Raw genomic sequence first — 7,358 nt, 5'->3', positions numbered from 1 at the left:
GTTCTCCAGTCGAGTGCGCTCAGCCAGGTTGGCCAAACGCGCGTCCTCCAAGGCGTGAGCCTCGGGGGTTTCTCTAATGATAGGAGTATGCAGCGCATCCATGTTCCAGCGGCGAAGATCTTCTCTTTGCAGCGAAGTGAGTGGCTCGGGTTGATACTCCTCGTGGACCTGCGCTGGGTCGCCTCCATCGTCGCCTTCGTCAGCACAGGAGAAGCCGGGAGGACTGCGCGGTCCATTGACCATCAGAACCTCCGCCGCAGAATCACTGCTGTCGCACTCGGATGCAGTCTCTACGGAGCCGGTTGAATAGGCCGTAGAGAGATTCGTCGGGCTCGATTGCCGCAACTTGGGGGGTGGTCGACTGGCGAGCCACCGCGTGCCTCACCCACCACTGAAGCCTCGACCGACCGGAGCGCTTGCGCCGACGGGAAGCAGGGAGGGAGGACGACACAACGACCGACCGATACTGGGTCGACAGTTGCCGCAGGAGGACGCCGCGGACACACGCACGAAAGTGTGTTGCTCCGCAGACCGGGAGCGCGTCGATGTCAAGTGGAGCCTCCTGAAGCCAAGCAGAGTCGTCGGCGATGAACGTGAGCGCGCCGAGACGGATCTCGCGGCCCTCGACCAAAACTCCGCCTGAAACCATGATGAAAGAGACCGGAAAAATTGCAACTTCTCCAATAAGTCGCTAAGACACCTGCCCCACGGTGGGCGCCAACTGTCGTGGTTCTAAGTCTGACAGTAGAAAGGGGGGTAGGTATAGAGAGGCAAGATCCTAGCTATGGAGTAGTTGTATATGCGAGAGATTTACGAGTTCAGGCCCTTCTCGGAGGAAGTAACAGCCCTACGTCTCGGAGCCCGGAGGCGGTCGACTGGATTATATGAGTATGAATTACAGGGGTGCGAACCCTTTACACTGAGGAGGGGGTGGCTTATATAGAGTTCGCCAGACCCCTCCGACCCTCAGTTATGCAGGCTTTAAAGTACATTAAGACAGGGGGTTACTGGTAACGCCCACATAAAGTGCTATGAAGACCATAAAAGCTACTTAATGACAGACCGTTGCATGCAGAGTGACTTTAGATCTCCTGGCCATCGAGTGGTTAGCTCCATGGTCGAGTGGTTATCTTCATCATCGAGTGTCCTCGAGTCCGTCGAGTGGATCACCTCGAGGTCGACTGACAGGTAGTTTCTTCTAGAGATGTCCTTGGGTAGGGTAGCTTAGACAGGTCCATGATCCTACCCTAGGTACATAACATCATCAGCTGTCAGGTGGAGGAAACATTTTTTTAGCTTAATAAGGAGGAACTTTCCTTGCGTGCGACCATGGACCTCGTGGGTCCCAGCCGTCAGGCTCTCCACGTACAGTCCTCTTCCGATGACTCTTGTTTGTTGACCACACCGCACCGAACGCAGCGAGGCGGTGGACGACGGCGAGGCCCCGGACGGGAACGACTCGGAGATGGGAAATGCGGCAGTGGAGTCGCAGATTGAGAGGAGGAGAAGGGTTATAACTGGTTCTGTTGCGGCGTGGAGCTGTAGTCTGTGGAGAATAACAGGAGGTGTCGAGGGGTGGAGGGATAGCCTGGCCGGCGGTGGGGTAGTGCTTCGCAGCGATGCATGATAAGCAGAGCCGCTAGCCGCTGGAGGCCGGACCAGGAGGTCCCGGTGACGCTGGAGGAAGAAGACGAGAGATTGAAGGTGCATGCCGGTCGTTGGATATAAATACAATGGCTATGGATGACACAATCATTTGTTGACCAAGTTGACAACGCCTTGCGTAGGCTTCGACCTATTGGCCCACATGTCAGCCTGCAAAAATGTGGCATATATTTAACCCATGTTTTCTAGAATGTACAGTCCATTTGTTGGGCTGGGTGAACAAATAATTTCGCGTCAATCAGGCCCATTTATATTTTCTAAGAAATCCCAGCCCATTTGCACTTCCTTGAAATACACGTATTAGGTGGGCTCGTTATACATATAATGTTATGTTAGAAGGAGCAATTAATATCAAAGAATAAACCGGAGAGGCACAGTTTTTATATATAATTAACAAATTAGCGAGTTATTGCTCAAAATAAAAATGAGCGCGTTATTATTAAATTGGTCCTTAAAATCTTCGTAAGCTTTTGTACGCAATCACCAGGATTTTCCTTGCCTGTGAGTGAAAAACAACCATGATTTTCCTTGCCAACTTCCATTAAACATTTACTTTTATAAGTTAATAACACGTGGAATGTTTTTATAATGTATATATAAGTCTCTATAAAATATACGGTAATAGTAATAATATAAATATATATAAAGTGGTTAGAAGGGAAAACATAAATTGGACACAGCATTACTTTTATAAGAGACCTGCGTTTTATACCCCATAGTAGGCATACTAACAAGTTCACACACAACAGAAAAGGTAAACATTCATATCAAACTCAGGTTCACAGGACACGTTCATATTCATAGCCAACATTCACTATGAACAACTCAAAAGATTCATATATACACAAGCTCAACATATCTATGCATCCAAATGATTGATAGATCACACGACAATATTGATACGTCCATTTTGCATCATGCTTTTATATCAATATTTATTGCATTATGGGTTGTTATCTATCTATTATATACATAATACAGAAGGCAAACAAGCCATTAGGTTCGTCCACATATGCTAATATTATTTCCACCGTTTGATTAGAATAATAATGGCTGAGATTTAAAACATTTTACGTAACATGTTATTGTTTACGGACGAGCACATTGAACCGTCATGTGTACACACATATATGGTAATATATATATATATATAAAGAACTATAGATGGATGCCTATTCTAAGGAAAAAATTCTAGATGGATGCCCTTAAAAAAGGTCTAGACGAATTCAGCCCTCCCACACATATAGCCAGGGTTGGTCACGGCTCCTCATCCAAAAGAAAAATAAATCAATCACGTATGAAGGAAACTATAAAGCAAGGAAGGAGAAAAAAGGAAGAAAACTACAAACAGTTCGTATACGATACGGAGATAGCAGGAGAGATCGATAGCTTAAAAAAATTCAGATCGCCGCCGGCAGCGTGGCCAACTCCTCCTCCTACTACTTCTTGGTGCTTCCACCTTTGACAACAGATTCTTAAGCGAGATGCCGCCGACTGATTGCATGTACTGTTGGCCTCTCATTGTAGCATCTCACACCATAATCTCTTATCCGCTTTCATGGCCCTCATGGAAGCAAGAAAAGTACTAGCCAAGAAACCAATTTTTGCCGCTGAAGAGAAAGCAAAAAGTGGTTGATTCAGATCACCGGTGGCAGCGTGGCCAACTCCTCCTACTTCCTTCGTGCTTCCACCGCTGCCAACAGATCCTCAAGCGAGATGTCGCCGATTGAAAAAAAAAAGATTGCATGTATTGTTGGCTTCTCAGCATTGCGTCGCACACCATTATCTTTTCTCTGCTCCCATGGCCCTCATGCAAGCAAGAAAACTAACTTCTGCCGCCAAAGGGAAAGGTAGCAGGTCCATTACTTCAGCCGACCTGCTAGCGATGGCGGATCTTACGGATAATTTTGATTGATGAGAATGTGCGGAGGTGGAAGCTGTGCCACCAAACCAGTTGATTATAATCGTATTCCGCACTATAAATAAGATGAATGCAATCTGCTCTCACAATGGAACAGGACAAAGAATCTCTTTATGCTTTCATCAGTTGTGCAACCAAATAAGTTGATTATAATCGTCATCTGCACTATAAATAAAATGAATGCAATCATCTCTCACAATTGAATAGGAAAAAGAATCTCTTCCAGTCATCTACGAGGTAAGCATGCTAGCCTTGGTTTAGTCTGCAGATACTTCTTTCTTAGGCTGCATGTCAGATATAAAGTCCTTTTGATGTGTATGTAGTGCAGTTTTTATTCGTTAAGAACCTAATTAATACCAGTCCACACATGTAAACTGCACTTAATTTCTTCGTATTTCTACTTTCATTATTTACCTCGAATTTACTTTGGTAATAATATGTTTTTCATTTGGGTTGGAAGGCACCTTGCAAAAAGTAAAATTAATTAGGGAGGGCAGAGATTTGAAATTACACCATCCCAAATTAATTTCTATTGAGTTGTCTAAATGCAAAACCAAAAAAAAAAGTTGATCCGTATGGACTAAGGAGATATGTAGCTAGGATATTTGAAATTCTGTCCTAAAGCTCAACGTATATGTATGTGGTAATATAATTAGTAGTATATATTATGGTCGATCGAATTGTTTTAAATACACTACTCTATTTATTTTGATAGCCTGTCTCAGGTCACACGTGCATTTTTCTATATATAATACTACAAGAGTGTCGTACATATGGAAGCAGAGGGTATTCATGACAGCAGGATACACGCCAGATATCACGATATGGTTAGCGAATCCAGCGTACTAACGATATCAGCATACACGTGGATGCCTGTCAACCTAGCGGATCCAGCATACTCTCTAGAGCAGCACACATTCGGATGAGTGGCAAATTGAAGTCTGAACAATACAAGTATTAACCTTTACCCAAGAGAAATTCTCTCTCAATATTTGTTGAAGATAATCAATGGTCATGTGTCTCATGTTGCTATGCAGATTAACCATGGCACGCGGCAGCCTCAGCCATCACGTACACAAGTTATGCATCAACAGAGAAGTCGTAATCATCCAGACGCTTGGTAGGTGTGGCTTTCCAACAAATGCAGACACATGCATGGAAGGGTATACAAAATCAAGAGGCCATGCATGCACAATGGACACTGAGTGGGTCCGGATATGAGATATTGCTTCCAACTGCCTAGCATAAAGTCTCTAATGAGCCCAAGTGAAATTTTCAATGTCGCCCCGTCAAATCTGATGAATGCACATAGGCGCCCTGAGTTATGATAAGGTTACAACAAGAATGCATGGTGATAACGATCTGGCGGGTCGGCGGCAAGGTCTGTGATAAGCCAGTATAACGATATTGGCTGAGAAAGCATCGATGATGTCAAAAGGACGCGAGATAGGGACCTTGAATTTAATCTATCTATTTTTTTGCAGGAAAAATTTAATATATCTATTTATCTTCGAGATTACTATACATGCATCATTTATTACCCAAGCGGTTGATAGGAAAAAGGCATGTCCACGCCAAGCAATGAAAAAATTACACAAACCAAGGTACATAAGAATGAGGTAAAGTTTTTTAGTACCAGTACGATCACATACTTTTTAGTAGCATGCACGCTTCTCGCACAATGGATGATATGTACACACAGTACTTATTGAAGCAACTGCTTTAGGGGTATTTTGGCTTCAAGTTGCAATCTAATTAGTTTGGTCAAAATGAATGATAATGGGCCAAATTTATTAAATTTGGCAATTAAAATATAAATTCCCAACATGTAATCCCACTGTTTGTTTTTACTTTGTTTGTTTGTATTGAAGGAAAACAAGTGCTAATGTAATATCCATCGGAGTCAGATGTATCAAAACTTCAATGTCCATAGGTTACTTAAAAGTGCAATTTTCCCTTAAAAGACAACCATAGGAATACAAAATATAAAAATCACTTTGGATTTTACAATAGTTGTTACCAAAGGAGAAGTGTTAAACTGGGAACAATCAAATGTATGTTGCAAAATTAATTTTAGTGTTTATCAACAAGTGATTGCAATATGAGTAAAGGAAGAGAATATAAACTTTCAATACATGTCAGCTCGGTCGATTTAATCCTTGGCAGAAAATTACAAAATAACAATGAAAAGATGACCAAAAAGGGTGTGATGATTCTATAACGGAATGATGTATATTAGTAAGTTATGATTTTCATGGCAGGCTACACATTTTTGGATTTTCATTGTGGCACACCTAAGTCAATACCAAAACAAGTTCAACATGTTGCAATTGTGATACACTATTATATGTTAGTTCAAATGTATATAGCATAAGTACACCAACATTAAATGTGAACATACTAGATGTGTAAAAATACGAGGAAGATAATAGATAAAAAATCTAGCCGCGCAAATGCGCGGGTCACCCTGCTAGTTACACATTATATCTCAATACTTATGGCTATTCTCTCTTATTTTACAAGGTTTACCATGAAGAGGGGGAATGCCGGCAGCTGGAATTCTGGCTGGAAAAGGAGCAAATGTTGAGAACCTATTCTGCACAACTCCAAAAGACCTGAGACTCCATGAAACAACTTTTTAGATTTAATAAGAATTTTTAGGCAAAAGAAATAGGCCAGGGGGCCCACACCCTGTCCAGGAGACAGGGGGTGTGCCCCCCCCCTGTAGGGCGTGCCCCTATCTCCTGGGCCCCCTGGTGGGCCTCCAGTGTCCATCTTCTGCTATATCATCACTTTTCCTCTAGAAAAAATCATGGGCAAGCTTACGAGACAAAACTCCGCCGCCACGAGGCGGAACCTTGGCGGAATTAATCTAGGGCTCTGGCGGAGCTGTTCTGCCGGGGACACTTCCCTCCGGGAGGGGGAAATCATCACCAACATCATCACCAATGACCCTCTCATCGGGAGGGGGTCAATCTCCATCAACATCTTCACCAGCACCAGCTCCTCTCAAAACCCTAGTTCATCTCTTGTATCCAATCTTGTATCAAAACCACAAATTGGTACCTGTGGGTTGCTAGTAGTGTTGATTACTCCTTGTAGTTGATGTTATTTGGTTTACTTGGTGGAAGATCATATGTTCAGATCCTTTATGCATATTATTACTCCTCTGATTATGAACATGAATATGCTTTGTGAGTAGTTACATTTTTTCCTGAGGACATGGGTGAAGTCTTGCTATTAGTAGTCATGTGAATTTGGTATTCGTTCGATATTTTGATGAGATGTATGTTGTCTTTCCTCTAGTGGTGTTATGTGAACGTTGACTACATGCCACTTCACCATTATTTGGGCCTAGAGGAAGGCATAGGGAAGTAATAAGTAGATGATGGGTTGCTAGAGTGATAGAAGCTTAAACCCTAGTTTATGCGTTGCTTCGTTAGGGGTTGATATGGATCCATATGCTTAATGTTGTGGTTAGGTTTACCTTAATACATTCTTTTGTAGTTGAGGATGCTTGCAATAGGGGTTAATCATAAGTGGGGTGCTTGTCCATGTTAGGGCAGTACCCAAGTGCCGGTCCACCCACATATCAAATTATCAAAGTACCGAACGCGAATCATATGAATGTGATGAAAACTAGCTTGACGATAATTCCCAGTGTGTCCTCGGGAGCTCCTTCTTCATTATTAGAATTTGTCCAGGCTTATCCTTTGCTACATAAAGGATTGGGCCACCTTGCTGCACTTTATTTACTTTATTTACTTTTGCT

The 7,358-nt window shown here is 42.9% G+C and overlaps 1 long non-coding RNA gene across 2 annotated transcripts; it reads left to right on the top strand.

The window, feature by feature from the left end:
- The first annotated feature begins 3,495 nt into the window (after positions 1–3,495).
- LOC119309073 lies at positions 3,496–6,165 on the top strand. Of its 2 annotated transcripts, none has more exons than XR_005150357.1 (4): positions 3,496–4,540; positions 4,624–4,967; positions 5,071–5,205; positions 6,110–6,165. It is a non-coding gene; the product is annotated as an uncharacterized LOC119309073 (long non-coding RNA). The 2 variants fall into 2 exon arrangements; XR_005150358.1 differs by having other exon boundaries at positions 5,071–5,190; positions 6,110–6,161.
- The last annotated feature ends 1,193 nt before the right edge of the window (positions 6,166–7,358 follow it).

Source organism: Triticum dicoccoides, chromosome 5B, assembly GCF_002162155.2.
Source record: "Triticum dicoccoides isolate Atlit2015 ecotype Zavitan chromosome 5B, WEW_v2.0, whole genome shotgun sequence".
Lineage (NCBI taxonomy): Eukaryota > Viridiplantae > Streptophyta > Magnoliopsida > Poales > Poaceae > Triticum > Triticum dicoccoides.
Note: the sequence above shows the minus strand (reverse complement) of the source record. Positions and strands in the feature narration are given on the sequence as shown.